Source organism: Mesoplodon mirus, assembly GCF_964341445.2.
Source record: "Mesoplodon mirus genome assembly, chromosome: 15".
NCBI lineage: Eukaryota > Metazoa > Chordata > Mammalia > Artiodactyla > Ziphiidae > Mesoplodon > Mesoplodon mirus.
This window is the reverse complement of record NC_138991.1, coordinates 65,180,145-65,198,019: the sequence shown is the minus strand read 5'-3', so window position 1 is coordinate 65,198,019 and position 17,875 is coordinate 65,180,145. Positions and strand designations below refer to the sequence as shown.

The window sequence follows — 17,875 nt, the reverse complement described above, 5'->3', positions numbered from 1 at the left end:
CCGCCTCCCAAGGCAAGGACAATGTCCAGCAGTACTCGCCGTCTAGGGTGGGTCTGATGAACTGGCCCCTGTGCTGAGCAGGAAACTGAGACTCTGGGGCTTGCCCAGGTCCCACCCTCTCTGTGGGTGTTGTGTCCTTCATTTAGTGACTTCCCTCAAACACCTGGAATCCCTGGCCATCTGCTCATTTCATCAGAAGCTGCAGAAGCTCTGGTGACTGCACAGTGCAAGTGACTGAATGGGCACCCTCAACTATCACAAAGCTCTCTTCCCAGAAAGGACCCCTGTCCTGTGCCAGGGGGTGAGGTCTCCATGGGGACTGTGGACGTTCACCCCTCCCAGGTCCAGCGTGGGGCTCCCTCCCCTGGGCCGTGTCTGCCACCGCGGGATGCAGTCTGTGCAGACTGCTCTGGCCAGATGGGGTGCAGAACTTGAAGCCTCAGAGGCAGACACTAGAGTTAGAGGGATCCAGACACCCCTCCCACCCCTGGAATTAAATCTCCCGGGGAGGGGGGGGAGTGTCTGTCATGTGACACGGGAGAGGACAAAGCCAACGGGAGTCCACGCAAGGAGCTCCTTGGGAGCGCGAACTGGACAGCGGAGCTGGCGGGGTGGAGATGGGCGGGAGCGGCGCCGAGGGCACACCCGCCGGGCGCTCCCCACGCTCACGGCCCCAGGGTGTGCCAAGCTCGCTGCTCGGGTTCACCCAGGACGAATCTGCTCTTGGCTTCGGGAGGAGCCCACGCACCGCGGGGCTCTGGCCCCTCGGCCGCCAGGACCGTAGAGCAGGGTCAGTGGGTTTCCCCTCACGGCCGGGATTTCGGCAGGAAACCCCACGCGACAGATGTCGTTATCAAAAGTCCTTACTGGACGAGGACTCCTAGCACGGAGGCTGACGGCCCATTTATCTAGAAAGCTTGAGCCAAACAAAGGTTTCCGGCGCTCTTCCTGGTGTTAACGTGGGGTGTTTATCATGAAGAAAGTACTGTACGGCTCCGCGAGGGAAGGCCTTGCAGGAGGTTCCGGGCCGCCAAACCCTGGGCAAGTGCGCGATCCCCGCCGCGGCCCTTTTTTCAACTGCCTGTGGCACTGGAAGCTCGGTGCCGCCTTGGGAGATCCCTTCCGGGTCGAAGCGCGGAGGGGGCGGGGCGTTCAGAGGGCCGGCCCTCCGTTTGAGGGGCGGGGCCTCTGTGGTACGACGCCGTGCGTGGCACAGCCATCTTGGAGCCGGGCGATGGCGTCCTCAGGGCGGAAGTGTGGCGTGGAGGGAGCTGGTGTTGTCACGTCTGTAACTCTCAGGTGTTCCCTTGATGTGGCTTCCCAGGCTCCTGTCAAGTTATGGTAGGTGACCTTTGAGGGGGCCGGACACTCCCACGGCGGCATTGGTGAGCGTGACTGGCCGCGGGACTCCGTGAAAAAAGGGGCGATGTTAGAGTCAGGCGACAGAGCCGGCAGGGTGCCTCTGCCTGACCCATGTCCCCCCTCTCAGGTCCTCCGTCTCAGGTCCCCCCAACCATGTCCCCCCTCTCAGGACCCTTCCTCAGGTCCTCCCTCTCAAGTCTCCCCTCCCCACGTTGCCCCTCTCGAGGGACACCCTCCCTCCCTCCTAAAGGGCTGTTCTGGAAACCTGAGTTAGCTACTTAATTATTGTTCCAGGTGCGTTTTGAGGTGTGTCATGGAGTGGACACCAGGCAGTTTTGTGTAAAACAGGCTGGGAAGACAGGTGACAGTGGACAAAGCTTGTATTCCAGCATGAGTCAGTTAAGGACTTGGGGCGCTGTCCCGGTGGCCTGTGGCTTGGACGGCAAGTAGGGCAGGCTTGCAGGGAGGGGGAGGGACGGGTTGGAGACAAAATTTGGTGAATCAAGGCACAGCAAAGGAGCCGTGACCTTTTGCACACCTGTGAAGCTGGTCTCCTGGGATCCACATCCAATCTTGCCCCACCACTGTCTGCTAGGGTGTAGATGGCGGCTCCCACTGGGAGTAGTTGTGGCGTTTGGGTGGTGGAGGCTAGGGGTGCTGCTCAACACCCACGGGGGGCCCCACTGCCACCCTATCTTGGTGAGTCCCTGAGTTCTAACTTGGAGGCCGCCTCTCCTTGTTCCTCCACAGCCCCCCCCCTCCTTGAGCCCCATGGCCTGGTCCTGGGCAGGGCCTGGGTTGTGCAGGTAGCCAAGTCTCACTTTCTGGGGGGTCCATCTCTAACGGGCAAATGCATCAATGGCATGGTGAGAGTGCTCCCCGTGGTGTCTGGAGGCTCTGAGCCGGTCTTGTGCCGAGGTCTGTGGAGCTGCATCGTGGAGGAGGGTCCCAGCAGCCCTGCCAGGACAGAGTTTCATGTTACATTCACCTGAATCCCAAAAAGACACCTCCTGAATCTCCACGACTTTGTATGGTGGTGTCAGGTGGCTCCATCCTCAGCTGGCTGGGCCACCCGTGTCCCCTGCCTGGCACTAGGTGGAGCCACAGGCCCATGCAATCACCTCCCTACGTTGCAAACACCGGACCTAGCTTTCAAATTCGGTCCCAGGACCTCTTAACTCTCCTTAATAAATCCACTACATGTAAACATCACGTTTTAAAGAAAAACAGCATTATTTCCCCATCGTTTTACGTTTGTGCAGATCTCTTAAAGGAGCTGCATTCTTGGCTCTGCTTCTGCTGAGTCGGTTCCGACTTTGCCTGTCAGGTACATAGCCTCTGGAATATCCCACTGTACCCTTTCAAGAGGTCAGGGGTGAGAACATATGACCCTGGACCCACCTCGCGAACCACGTGTGGTTGACTCACGCCCTTTCTGGTGTTCTGTCCCCACTGATTTGCTGCTTTTTGATTCCTTTTGTTGAAGATAAGGAGGGTCCGTCATAAAATATTTAGTATAATTTTATGAGGAGAAGTGAGCTTGTGGAAATCTGATTTGTAATCAAGGTTACTCTGCCTGTCAGTCTTGCTGAGGCCCAGATATTTGAGATTCCCAGAGGACACCGTCTGTGTCAGAGACTGGGTGATTGTGAGGGTCCTGGTCCTTTCACCTTTCGGGGTCTCTGGAGAGACTGGGCTGCTGTGATTGTGGGGACATCTTGCTACTTAAAAAAATTAATTATAGACTTAATTAAAACTTTTTTAGAGCAGATTTAGGTTTACAGAAAAACTGAGCAGGAAGGACAGAGTCCCTGTGTGTCCCCTGCCCTGCACACGCCCCGTCACTAACCTCTGCGCTCATGAGGTGCACTCATCACAGTTATGAACCAACGCCAACACAGTGTTAAGTAGCATCCTCTTCCTATGCCAGGCCCCTGTGATGTGTGGTCCTCACATCTCCTGGGCTCCTCTGGGATAGGGTCTCTAGCTTAGTTTTGGGGGTAGGAGTTTATTTATTTATTTATTTATTTTTGCTGTGTTTGGTCTTCGTTTCTGTGCGAGGGCTTTCTCTAGTTGTGGCAAGCGGGGGCCACTCTTCATCACGGTGCACGGGCCTCTCACTGTCGCAGCCTCTCTTGTTGCGGAGCACAGGCTCCAGCCGTGCAGGCTCAGCGGCCATGGCTCACGGGCCTAGTTGCTCCGCGGCATGTGGGATCCTCCCAGACCAGGGCTCGAACCCGTGTCCCCTGCATTAGCAGGCAGATTCTCAACCACTGCGCCACCAGGGAAGCCCCTCTGGCTTAGTTTTGATGGCCTTGACCATTCTGAGGTGTGCTGGTCAGGGATTTCGTAGGGTGCCCCTCAACTGGCGTTTGTCAGATGTTTTTCTCATGGTTAGGCAGAGAGATGGTGACTGCGCCTTGGACCACGACCTTTCTGTATGTCTTGCTTCCGTCCCCTAAGATTGAGAGGGGCTAGAGGCACTGAACAGGGTCCTTCCTGTCCTCCTCAAAGGGAGAAAGAGAGAGGGAAGGGGTGAGAGCCTGAGGGGATGGCAGCCCGGGGCCAGGAGAGCATGTGGTGTCATAGAAGCAGCAACAGCAAAGCAGGGCTGAGGGAGATGGAGGCCCAATACCCTTGAGCATCTGGTGGAGCATCTGGTGGAGCAGCTGGTGAGGAGCCCTGCAGCCCCCCCGGTCTGAGGCCTCATCTCAGGGGGAGCCGAGGCTCTGCTTTGGTGAGGGGCTCCTTGGTCCTGGTGGCTGAGCTCTGTCGGGGAGCACATGTCCTCCCAGCTCAGCCCACGTTCCCTGGATCCAGTGGGCAGCCAGCCTGCTGTCTCCCCGCTGGGCCTGCTCTCAGGTGAGCTAATGGGATTGTGAGTTCAGGCTGTCGCCTCCTCAGACTCCCCCTTTGGCTTTTCTGGGAGGCCTCACTCTGGCCTCGGGGCCTTGAGCCACTGCTTTCACCTGCTTTGCCCCTCAGGATCCCCATGAGGCTCTGAGGCCCCCGATGGTGCTAGTCATGGGTGACCAGCTCCTGCTGAGGGCCAGGCTCCACAGGGAGCAGGCAGGAGGGGTGATGGGGAGCATGGGTGTGTGCACTGATGAGGTGGTGACTGTAGGGGCTGGCGGATACTCTGGGCTGAGTGGATTGGGCTGGATTGGGAGGTGGGGGCCCCACTCCAGGCTGTCCCTGTCACCTTCCCGGCACTTGGGGTGGGAGCAGCCTGGAACCGTATGGCAGTCTGGGCCTTACCTCTCATTGTCCTGGTGACAACTGGTTTGTGGAAAAGCCTGTTTCCTTCCTAGAACAAGAATGTTTGGCTCCACTCTCCACTGACATGTCCTTAATGAGTGAGGATGCTGAGTGAGGATGGAGGCTCCTGGCTTTTCATAAATGTTCTTTTTTTTTTTTTTTGCGGTACGCAGGCCTCTCACTGTTGAGGCCTCTCCCGTTGCGGAGCACAGGCTCCGGAAGCTCAGGCTCAGCGGCCATGGCTCACGGGCCCAGCCACTCTGCGGCATGTGGGATCTTCCTGGACCAAGGCACGAACCCATGTCCCCTGCATCGGCAGGCGGACTCTCAACCACTGCACCACCAGGGAAGCCCCCAAGGTGATTTTGATGATGTTGGTGATGACGATGATGATGGTGGTGGTGATGATCGTGGTGATGATGGTGGTGATGATCATGGTGGTGATGGTGATGATGATCATGATAGTGATGATGATGTTGGTGATGATGATGGTGATAATGATTTTGATGATGGTGATGATGATGTTGGTGATGATGATGATGATGGACCTTTCAGCCTTGACTGAACCAGGTCCTGGAGCTACTGCTAACTGCTGGGACTCATCTAGAGGATGCCAGACCGCCATCCCATAGAACCAGTTCTAGCTCCATTCTTTCCAAACACCTGACTTTGACTGTGGAAACATGTGGGACTGTAATGTAATAACATTCCACTTCATCTCCTTAGTTTTTCTCATATTAGAAAAGAAACACATATGAAGGAATATAGTGGGTCCCGTGTAAAAACAAACAAGATGTCTATAAACTCAAAAGTCAAAACATAATTTAGAGGATCATAAAAGGACTCGCTGCTTGGTCTTTTTTGGTGCCCCAGTACATACTGAATTGACAAAATATTTGGGTCTCAGGCATTTCCAAGCACATGTCTTGTGTAGGAATTTAAGAATGCTTGTGTCTTTATTTATTTTGGAAGGGGAGGGGAATTTATTCATCTTATTCCAAGTGGAAGAATATCTGATGTATCAGGACAGAAATCTTGTCTTTTGTTATTGTTGCAAAACTTTATCAGAGGCTCTAAACACAACCGTGGTTTCACTGGAAGAGTAAACCCTGGAGAGACGGGATGCTGGAGGTGATGGGGAGGCAGCGCATGTGAGCAGGATGCTTATCCAAGCCGCTCAGCAGCATCGGTATAGCCAGGGTTCCAGGAAGCAGCCAGCTGAAGAGTCTCTGTCAGAGGGTGTTCTTGTGACCTGTACTTAGGGTATCGTGGACCGTGGGCCACTGGCTCGGCCTGGGTTGGGGGAGGCTCTGGCATGTCCGGCCACCCACTTCCTCACCTCTGTCACCGGCTTCCTGGAGTAAAAGGACCTGACACGGTTCCTCTCTGCTCCACAATGGGCTCCCAGGCTGCCGTGGGGGCCACACTCCCTTCTTGGTTCCTTCTTCACTGGGTGTTCTAATCACCCTCATGTGGGAGATTGAGTGGCCCTTAAAAGATCCGCTGGGCCTGGTCTTGGAGGAAAGAGCAGGTGGAGCCTGTGCGGCAGCGAGTCCTGCTGAGCCCGGGGACTTGGTCATCGCTGGGTGACAGGGCAAACGTGTGGTTAAGGACCGTGAAGGGGATCAGGATATGCCACGCCAAAATATAGCACCTTGGCCTGAGGTTTATTTTGAGCTGAAGGCATTCGAGAATCAATAGATGCAGAAAGAGGCCTTTTTGGAGCATCCCTCATCTGAATAAGAGCAACTTCTGGGAAATAAGGCTGCTGTAAATTCCTTCTGTCGGGCCTGTCTGCTCCCAGGGGAGATACTGTGAATAAATCCTATCCCAGGTGCCTTCTCAGGGACATTATCACATACCTTCTTTTTTTTTTGCCCGGTACGCAGGCCTCTCACTGCTGTGGCCTCTCCCGTTGCGGAGCACAGGCTCCGGACGTGCAGGCTCAGCGACCATGGCTCACGGGCCCAGCCGCTCTGCGGCACGTGGGATCTTCCCGGACCAGGGCACGAACCCGTGTCTCCTGCATCGGCAGGTGGACTCTCAACCACTGCGCCACCAGGGAAGCCCCGCATACCTTCTTATGTTTCGATTGTTCTCTTAAAACCCATTTGTCTTTCCTAAAGAGACTTGTTTTTCCTGTAGGAAGGCTTTTCTCCCGGCTCCCTTTCCCCTATTAAATTAGGTATATAAACATCTAATTGAAACCATTTACTGAGCCAGCTACTTTTCTTGGCTCCCATATACATACGAATGAACTTTTTTCTTCTGTTAAATCTTTTGTCAGTTTAGTCCACACTCGTCAGTTACACGCACGTCAGTTACTGAACCTGAGAGGGTAAAGGAAAAGGTATTTCCTACCTTACAGCCTCCTTCACCACAGAGGCTCCGTAACTTGGCCAGACATGGAGGTAGGGTGAGGCGATGGGGGTGGAGGGGGCATGGGGCTGTGAGGGCAGGAGCCGGGACTGCCCCTCCTCCCCTTATGTGTGACATCATGCTCAAAAACTCACCAGAATGAGTGGGAAGATGGAGATTGATCCCCTAGGCAGACAAATGATGGCTTTTCATCAGAAACAAAACATTGTCAGGCAGGAAGGTGAGTGAGAAGAGAGGTCCCAGGAAGGCAGGCAAGGGTTGTAGAGAAGGGAGGGGCGTGCCTTCTACAGGGCGGGCGATGTGTCATCGTCTTGGGGACTACACGTGTCAGAAAACTGAAAAAAATTTTAGCTTTTTCCTGTGTTTGGTTTAAATTCGGTTCAAAATGTCCCACATAGGAAACAAAAGGGGGATTTGCTGTGTGCTCCCACCGTACCCTGAACTTGTCATCTCCTTGGCCCTCAGAGAGAACGGCGAGTCCATTGGCTCCATCACCTGAGCCAACGGGAGCCACTGGGCCTCAGCCAGCTCTGGTGACCTCTGCCCTCAGGAGGAGCTAGGAGCAACCTGCGTGCAGGACATCTGCCCCTCCTTCTGGAAGCCACACCCTAACCAGGTGCAGATGTGCTGGGCGGAGGTTTGCTGAGATGATTTAGAATGTTTATCACTGGAAACCTAATGTTCAGGTTGCAAGTGTGAGAGGTCATGCCCGTATTTTCATGTAGATACAGAAGAACATATTTTCTGAATTTCGGGGAGCTCCCTTAAATCATGCTGGTTTTTCAGGGCGAGACGCTCCAGAGCGTAGAGAGTTAAGATGCAAAATGCTTTAACACTGCTCTCGCATCGCGTGTGCTTGGAGTACATCTGTTGAGAATTTTACGTGGGCCCTGCTTTTGTGGAAACAAATCCGAATTGCCTGTTTATCAAAGGCGGATAATTAAGGGGATACTGAGCTCGTGGTGCAGGGAATGGACGTGGTGACACAACTTTGAAGTGGTAGAAAAATTATTTGTCACTCTTGTAAGCTTAATGGTGACATCTGGTATCGCTACGTGTTTTCTGGCTTTTTCAGTTGAATTTTGGTTCTTCAAACCCTCTCTGGGATTGAAGGTGGCAGTGGGCTTGGGTTTCAATGGTGTGGAAGCCCTGGCTGCTGTCTTACGTTACTCTGCTTGAGGTGTCAACCTGACCTCTGGGTCATTCCTTATGCTCTGGGATAACTGGGATCCATTTCTTCCCAGGAGAAAATAAAATATAAAATATACTGGATGATAATGTCCTTTGATCAAAGATCCTTAACAAGGGAACACCCAGGAGATCATTAAAAGGCTGAGATCACCCCTCCTCCTGTGTCCAAACATTGACCAAAGGTCACAGCCTGTGTACTGGAGGGCATGCTGGACGACCCTGCAAGCCTCACGTGAGTACCAGGACCCTGCACGCCCAAGCCTCCTACATACAGGGCTACAGAAAGGCGAGTGGAAACAGGAGAAAGACAACCCCATTAAAAAATGCACTTCCCCAGAGAAGATAGGTAGATGGCCAACAAGCACCTGAAAAGATACTTGGCAAAATGCAAATCAGAACCACCACGAGATACCATTTGCCCCCTGTCTGGTGGTTATAATAAAAATGCAAAATGACAAGTGCTGGCGTAGATGTGGAGAAATTGGAACCCTCGTGCATGGCTGGTGGGGATGTAAAACAGTGTAGCCGCTGTGGGAAACAGGCTGGAGGTTCCTCAGAAGGTTAAGCACAGAGTTACCAGGTGACCCAGCAACTCCACTCCTGGGTGCACACCCAAGAGAATTGAAAACAGGCACCTGAGCAGATACCTGCCTGCCCACGGTCATTCCTGCACAATCACTGCAGCCGTAAGGTGGAAACAGCCCGTGTCCATTGACGAATGATGGATAAACAGAATGTGGTCATCTGTACAAGGGGGCATCATCCAGCTGTAAAAAGGAATGAAGTGCTGACACAGTACAATGTGGATGAACCTTGAAACCATTATTCTAAGTGAAAGAGCCCAGACAGAAAGGGCCACATACATGACATGAGTTCACTTGTGTGTGAAACATCCAGAACAGGTAAATTGAGAGACAGAAACAGATCAGCAGGTGCCAGGGGCTGGGGGAGGGGTTGGGGAGTGACTGCTAATGGGTGTGGGGTTTCAATTTTGGGTGATGGAAAAGTCTGGAACTAGACAGGTGTGATGGTTGCACGAGGGAGACCAGTGAGACTCCTTCCCCATCCGTCCGAGTAAGGACAGTAGGGGATGGTGTCAAGCGTGCAAGTGTGTGGTGCTGAGAGGCTGCCTCTCTCCATCCGGCCCTTCCCACAGGGTTTCACCAGCTGAGGGCTTTAAACTGGGGTCTTGGAGGAGCCACCCCCTCCTCCCTGGCAGGAGGAGGATGTTTCCTGTGGTGGTGAGGGGCACGGAGGTCCGGGAGCCACGGTACAGCCCCACGGCTTCCCATGTGGTCTGTTCTCTTGGCAGGTTTGGCTGCGGCGAGTTTTGTGTGACTGTTAGACATCTTCCCAGCAGAATCCCTGGAGAATTCTAAATTTCAGTTGCACTCTCTAAATTTTCATTAAGAGCTTTCACCCAGAGAAAATGATGGATTAGATTTTACCGTTGGAAAGAAGCCAGATAAAATTAGATGACTTTTAGTCCCCATGGCCCGCGCCTCACTCCCTGCTTTTTTCTAAAGTCTTTGCTCTTCTCTCTTGGTTCCCAGCAAACAGGTGCCTGCGGATGTTTATTCGTTGAAAATACTGATGTGTGCAGCTCCCCTTGAGCCTCTCTGCTTTTGTTTCACGAGTGACTTTGCTTTTGCTCCAATCTCTTCAAGTCTAAGACAGCTTTGGGCCTTGGGCTCCATGTTGGCCAGCGTGTGGTTTCTTTTTTCTCTTCAGTAAAGCTTGTTAGTTGTTAGAACTTTATAGCCGTAAGCTGATAGAATACTTTGCTGCACAAAAGAAATTAATCTGATTCCTTGTCTGTCTCTTCTTTTCTCTTCCAAACTCTCCTTCTTGGCAAAGTTAACCCACTGTCCCGTCCAAGTACAATTAGGAGTTTGCCTCCCAACCAGCCACTTTTAGCAAAGCTGTGTTCTGATAGGCAACTGTCTTCTGTTACCGTGTATGGATGGTGAATTGTGAAAACAACTATTATTTCTTCCCACATCAATACAAGGAAGAAAGATTATTCTGCACAAAAACTAAGACTTGGATCGGTCTGGAGGAGGTGATGAAACACCATTGGGGAAGCCCCCTAAGGCGGTTGTTGGTTACAGGGGGCACGGACATCGGCGTTATTCATGCGCGTGTCGGTTTAAATTCCACATGGTGTTGGCTTCAGCACCACATGCCCTAAAACTGGAACGATACAGAGATTAGCACGGCCCCTGCGCAAGGATGACACGCAAGGGAAGCAGTCCATATCTTTTCATGATCATTAAGTCAGTTTTTCCAGAAGAGTGATTTTCAGATGGGTACCCGGCCCCCACCTCTAGGAGGCTCTGTCAGGATTTTGAGACAATATGGCCTGAAAGAAAAATCACGTTAAATTTTACGTTATGTTTTGCATTTGGAAAATTTTCTAAAAATAAAACTCATTTTTATTTCACACTACTAGCTGTGGATTAGAAGGTATGACAAAGTCTTCCTGGCTGATGAGGCTGCGCGGAATATACATTCTAAGGGAGTGACCTTCAGGGTAGGGAGAGACAGGTACAGGTGGGAATTTTGTGAAGAGCACAAGACTGCTTCTAAAGCTGCCGGATTCTCCTTTTCACCTGTGTTCCTGCAGTTCTGTTCCTTGCCACTAGGTGTGTGTGAGTGCTGTTAAGGACTGCACTTGTTAGTGTGATGGATCTGTTCCTGGCAATCAGTAGATACGCATAAATTCCACTTGGAATTCAGCAGAGATCTTGAGCAGGTTTCAGATGCCTCGCCCCCATGTGTCCCAGCATCTTAAATTAATCGTGTGGGAAAGCTCTCCACTTGCAGCAAGGGAGACTTTTGTGCTGTATTCAGACGTGGGTGGATCCCAGTATGTGTTACCCGGAGCCTGGGAGGAACCTGTGGTCTGGGACGCGGTCAGAAGGACCTGGTCATAAACGACAGGCTTTCCAGGTGAAAACGTCCCGATTCTCCTTCTGTGGTGCCAGTTTCGGCAGACTAACAGCACCCACCAAAAAGCATCCTTTCCGTCCTCCTGCCCCCCAGATTTTAATGTCGTCCCAAAGGTGCTCTCTTGGCAGCTGAAAGGAAAGTTTAATGGACAGTTTTATTGGTTTCTCAAGGCTGTTTCAAGATGATGCTGAAATCCCTTGGAATGTTTCTGGGACCGCGGATTCAGGGAACAACAAATCACCACCAACTGGGGGCCTGAGGCAACACTGGTTTTCTTGCAGTCTGGAGCCTGAATCAGAGATTCAGGTGTCTCAGGGCTGCGCTGCCTCTGGAGGCTCTCGGGGGCTGGAAGGGAGAGGATCCTTCTGGGCTTGTCCAGCCTCTGGGGCACCAGGTGTCCCTGGGCTGTGGCCGCATCACTCCAGCCTCTGCCTCCATCTTCGCGTGGTTTCTCCTCTGTCAGGACTCCAGTCGTTGGATTGAGGGCCACCCTGATCCAGGATGATCTCATCTTAAAGATCCTTCACTTTATTACGTCTGTTTCCAAATAATGTCATAACCTGATATTCAGGTTGTATTCATCATGTTTTACAATTTTCTGTACCTTGTGATGTCTTGACATCTTAAGAAACCTTTTGCTTCCAGACCCCACACCACCTCTTTATCCACCTCTCACACACGGTGCCAACATTCCCCCTTGCCCTTAATCACCTAGGAAGAGGGACCAGACAGCTGGGGACAACCCCAGCGCCCCCGGAACTGATAAAGGCTCTCCTAGGCCTCTCCCGGCTCCTGCTTCCACTCGGGGGCTTCCCCATGGCCCTGCATGTGTGGCCTCATCTCTAGGACCCTTGAGTCTTTTAAACTTTGTCTTCCCGAGCTATTATTCTGTGCCCACACATGACCAACCGTCTCATAAGAGAACACAGAACAGTCTGGGCACAGATCAGGGTGGATGTGGATATTTGGGGACACTCTTCAGCCCCCACGTGGACTGCACACACGTGTACATTGGCATTAGGCCAGCAGGTCTGGCCACTGTCCCCCTCCCGTGATGCACACCGGGACAGGGTGGCCAGTCACCTGCTGGGATGACCCCATCCCAAGGCTGAGGCCCCGGGAACCTCCGTCCGGGCTCTGAGGTGCTGCTGACTCTGTGCATTTCAGATAAGCAGGAAGTTCCTGAAAGGAAAACCACAAGCTTTATTTTTATTTAATTCCAGCCATTCTGTGGTTTTTGGAGATGGTCTTTAAAGATTTGTTTTTGATTTTTATCTCAAAGAGAATGTAGAAAAGCCCATGGGTCGGGCTCCAGAGAAAATACACACAGAGAAGAGAAGCAGTGAGCTTGCCCCAGGCAGCTGTGGGGAGCAGGCAGGATGGGCCTGGGGGGCACTCTGGAGGAGGAGCTGCAGCTTCACCAGCAGGCGCTGCTGCCTGGAGCCCCAGCTTGGGCCACGTGGGGTGAGTCCCCACAGGCAGAGGGGCCGAGCGGGCCATCGGGTTTAGGGGAGGTCTGCTTTCATTGTCACCGGCCCAGAAAGCACACCAGGTTCTTTGTCCCCCCACCCCACCCCTGCCCCGGCCATAGTGAGGGTGACAGTGCCTCAGGGGTCCCATTCGATGCCGCAGGGGACCAGGGGATGGAGAAATGGCTTCCTAGAAAACACTGTGAGGGGTGCCCATTTGGGGTAGGTCAGATGGCTGGGGAGAAAGGAAAGGCCTTCTCCCTGAGAGCTGACCCTGGCCCTGGCCAAGAGCTGACCCTGGCCCTGGCCCAGAGCTGTGGCTCTGGCTGCACCCCTGGGAGGGAGGAACTTGCTCCGAAGGAAGACCTCCCGCGCCCGCCATCTGAGAGCAGAGGTCTTGCCTGGAGCAAAAAGTCCTTGAGGTCTTCCCTCTGGGTCCTGCCCCCTGGATTCTGGGAGGTCTCTGTGCCGCGGGAGGGTCACCAAGTTCTTAGGGAAAAACCACAGCAAATTCAACATAAAAGCTAATCTGTGCTGTAGAGTCTTTTGGGAAGGGAAGACGCTATGACAAGTCAGCACGCCCCAAGCCCACCTGGGTGGACCCTGTGTCAGTCTTGATGCATGGTGGGCCTGGAGGACAGGCCAGCATGTGAACATCTCTGTCCCCTCTGTCTGGACTTGGTGACCTTCAGCTTTTGAAGAGCAGGGACCATGGCCTCGTGGGGACCTCAGTTTGGGTCTGTCTGATGTTGCTTCAGGACTGGGGATTCACGCGTTTTCACCTATGCAGGATTGGGAGGGCATGATTTCCATGTGGCTTGTTTCTGGCAGTGTTCACTGTGATGGTCCATCAGCACCGTGTCCTCCATGCCTCTTTCCCCCGCCATAACCTTAGAACCTCAAAGGTCTTGCTCCTTGTTGGACTCTCCATTCATTCATTCATTCATTCAATGTCCTATTTCATGCTCCTGCCCCAGAGTCTGGGCCTTGGCTGGTGGGAGCCCCTCTTTGTGGGTCTATCCTTACTCTCTGGACTGAAGGTGTTCAGGCTCTGCTGTCCCCGCCCAGCCCTGGACGTGGCCACTCTGCAGAGCCTGGTGCCTTTCAGTGAGAGGTAGGATTTGGAAAGTACTCTAGATGCTCTTGGACGGAGCTAAGGAACACGTGAACGTGCACACACACGTTTGTGCACTTTGGTCTGTAGCCACTTGGATTGAAACTGAGTTCACACCCATATGCCTCCCGATTCCACCCAACTCCACGGCCTCCCTCGAATTTCTGCCTGTGTGTGTGTGAGTGACTCGCTACCTCAACAGCGGAATCCCAGTCCTGCTGGTCAGAGCACTTGTCTCTGTTCTCGGTCCTCCGGCGTAACCGCTCCCAGCCCTGCGGCTGTGGATGCCTGCTCTGTGGCTCCTGTCCCTAGTGAGGATGCCTGCCTTGTTCCGTCCCATCTAGAAAGGGCAAAGCTGGTCTGGGAGTAAGTGAATAAGGAGGCAGAAGGGCTCCTCAAAGCTGGGGTGTGCGTGTGCACATGTGTGTATGTGTGTGAGCGTGTTGGCACAGCTAGGACACTAATGAGGAACCAGGGTGAGGCGTGTTGGCCGCGGCACCTGCTCCTGCATCTGCGTGTGAAGCGGGGCCCTGCCTGGCTCCTCCGGTGAGTGGACGCCCCCAGTGACACCCGGGGCTGACAAAGTCCTCTCTTGGTGGACACAACTCTGCTTAGCAGTGCTGGTCACCTGGGCTCGCCCTGCAAATGTTGGTGTGGCTGAGTTCCTACCTGTGCCGGACACTGCGGTCACTAGACCTTCTGCTGGGCTCTTTGTCGCCGCCCCCCCCCCGCTGCTCTCTGGTCCGGACCCCACCCCCTCGGGTGGCGCACAGACGCGGCACAGTGTGTGCAGACCCCCTGTCTGCCGTGTCCTTGCTTCCTGTCTGCCTCCCGTCCCTCCTCTCCCCTCACAGCTCCTTTAGGGCCCTGCTTTGCCCATTATTTCTTTTCCTTTTGGGGGCCCCCTATGCATCCCAATTAGCATTTGAAAGAGCCCACGTTTGCACTTGACAAGCCGGAGGTGGTTTCTGGCTACAGCAGTGGGGCCAAGTCTACATCCTGTGACAGGGACCGACCAGGGAGTGGGTGTCCTTGCTCCTGGGCCGGAGCTTGCAGGCTGGCTGATGGGCTGATGTTTGCACCTTGGGCTCAGGCCTGTTTGCTTTCAGGGTCTGTGTTACTTTTCCCAGGACTGCCTATCACACAGGCTTGGGGCTTCAAACCACAGAAGTGTGTCCCCTAACTGTCTGGAGGCCAGAAATCAGATCAGGCCGCTCCCTCTGAGGCTCCAGGGGAGGCTTCTCCTGCCTCTTCCAGCATCTAGTGCTGCCTGCAACCCTTGGCGTCCCGGCCTTTGGACGCATCCCCCATCCGTCTCCGTCTTCATATGGCTGTGTCTTGCCTCCTCCTCCTAGAAGGCCACCAGTCTTAGCGGATTAGGGCTGCCCTGCTCCACTAAGACCTCATCTTAACTAACTACATCTGCAAAGACCCTGTTTCCAGACAAGGTCCCATTCTGAGATGTTGTGGGTCAGGATGTCAGCATCTATTTTTGGGGACACAATTCAACCCATAGCAGGGTTCCGGCTGTACCATTTTGTATTTGACAGTATCAAAATTATTTAAGTTTTAAAATATTTAATTTTTAGGGATATGTACTGAAACATGAATTTTTTTCCCCACCCCAGTGCTCCAAGTTCCTCCCCGAGAGATGGCCACCCCACGTTTCTCGGTGTCCTGGGGACACTCTGTGTGCACAGAGCCCTCCACACACACACCCTTCTGCACCTTCTGTGATCTTTGTGTGGGGGGTTGTCTCCACCTGCCCAGCCCTTTGGTGGATGTAAGGAACCGCCGTGTGGACGGACATAACTTAGTGATGTTAGAAGGCAGTAGAAAGTCTGGACATAACAGAGAAGCTCTTCGTAGAAGCTGTGCTCACAGGCACAAGTGTGACCCAAGTTCCTGCAAGGAAGTGCCAGGTCATAAAGCGTGGCATTTATATTTCAGTTCTTTAACTTTTTATTGTGAAATGATCTCACATTTAGAGAAAAGTTGCAAAAATAGGTCAGTGAATCCTGCATTCCTTTCTCCCAGATCACCCAAAAGTCAGTTTCCTATGTTTGTCTTCAGAGATTAAGTTGCATAATGGTGCCCCCCTCAACCCTAAATATTCCAGGGGTGTGTTTCCTAAACATGGGCGTTCATTCTCCTACGACCGAAGCATAAGTCAAAATCGGGATGTTAACCTCGATACAATACTAGGTGTTCTCTAATCTGCAATTTGTACTCACATTTCTTTAATTGTCCCAATAATGACTTCTGCACACTTGTTAGGTTAATTCCAAAGTGTTTCATCTTCTTGGTGTCTGATGTTGATGGGGGTTATTTTGTGTGGACATAAAGCTCTGGATTTCTGTGTGATAATTTCATGCCTTTGTGAACTCGCTTATTGTTTGAGTCCATTTTCCCCATTGATTCTCTATGGCCAGACCTGCTGTCCAATGTGATAGTCACTTGTAGCTGTGGAATACTGGTGCAAAAGCACTAACCAAAACATTGGCCATCAGAATACAGCCCTATATAAGGAAAATAAAGCACCACAACCAAGGGGGATTTATCCCAAGACTCCGAAGTTGCTTCACTATCAGAAATTCTATACATAAAATTCACTATATAGACAGATTTCAGGAGAAAAATCACATGATTCTCTCCATAGGTGCAGAAAAAGCCCTGACACAATTTAATGCCCATTGCTGATAAAAATATATGTGCAGGGACTTCCCTGGTGGCACAGTGGTTAAGAATCCACCTGCCAATGCAGGGGACATGGGTTTGAGCCCTGGTCCGGGAAGATCCCACATGCTGTGGAGCAACTAAGGCCGTGCGCCACAACTACTGAGCCTGAGCTCTAGAGCCCGTGAGCCACAACTACTGAGCCCACATGCCACAACTACTGAAGCCCATGCGCCTAGAGCCCATGCTCTGCAACAAGAAAAACCACTGCAGTGAGGAGCCCGCGCACCACAGTGAAGAGTAGCCCCCGCTTGCTGCAACTAGGGGAAGCCCACGAACAGCAACGAAGACCCAATGCAACCAAGATAAATAAATACATTAAAAAAATAAATAAATAAATAATGTGTGCACATAAAATAAAATGAAATGAAACCAAGTACTTGGTTCCTCAGTAACAGGAGCCCTATTTCAAAACTCAGTAGCTGCATGTGGCTGGTGGGTCCTGTTTTGGACATGGAGGATGTGGAACATTCCATCATCACAAAAAGTTTAATTGCACAGCATTGCTCTAAGGCTTTCCAGGTAGACGATCGTAGCCTCTGCAGAGAGAGAATGTTTCATTTCTTTTCCAGTTCCTATGATCCTCACTGACTTTTTTTGTCTGAGTGCAGTGGCTAATGCCTCTGTAGAGTGCTGACAGTAGCATCTCTTGTTCAGGGGGTGATGGGTTTAGGAAATGGTATATATATTTTGTTAGGCGAAGAAAGTATCTATCAATATCTATTTTCCTCACTGTTTATATTTTTGTCAGGAACGGGCATTAAATTTTGTCAGGGCTTTTTTTGCACCTATGGAGAGAATCATGATTTTTCTCCTGGAATCTGTCAATATAGTGAATTTTATGTCTGGAATGTCTGATAGTGAAGCAACGTTGGAGTCTTGGGATAAATCCCCCTTGGCCGTGGTGTCTTATTTTCCTTGTGTGGGGTTGTATTCTGATGGGCAATGTTTTAGTTGGTGCTTTTGCATCAATATTCATAAGTGATATTGGCTTGTAAATGTCTTCTTTCATACTGTCTTTATTATAGTTAGGTTACCAATGTTCTTCTTGCTTTAGAAAAAGAATATAAAAGTTTTCCCCTCATCTTCAATGCTGTGGGATAATTTGTAAAGCTTTAAGACCATCTGGTCCCTTGCTCTGTGGTGACCTAAATGGGAAGGAAATCCAAAAAAGAGGGGATATATGTATATGTATAGCTGATTCACTTTGCTGTACAGCAGAAACTAACACAACATTGTAAAGCAACTGTACTCCAAAAAAAAAAAAAAAAAAAAGACCATCTGGTCCTTAAAGATTTGGTAGAATTTATCTGTGAAATTACCTGTGCCTATCGCCTTTTTTGGGGGACAGGGGCTGAGTGTTTCCTGGTAACTTTATTTCTTCCATGGAAATAGGTCTAAGTTTTCCATCTCT

At 51.8% G+C, this 17,875-nt stretch overlaps 1 long non-coding RNA gene across 1 annotated transcript in view; it reads left to right on the top strand.

Moving 5' to 3' along the window:
* Window positions 1-1,241: 1,241 nt before the first annotated feature.
* Window positions 1,242-17,875, top strand: part of LOC309817006 — a 48,251-nt gene continuing 31,617 nt past the window's right edge. The window contains exon 1 of the long non-coding RNA XR_014296084.1: window positions 1,242-1,341. This is a non-coding gene — a long non-coding RNA (uncharacterized lncRNA). The remainder of the gene's footprint in view (window positions 1,342-17,875) is intronic.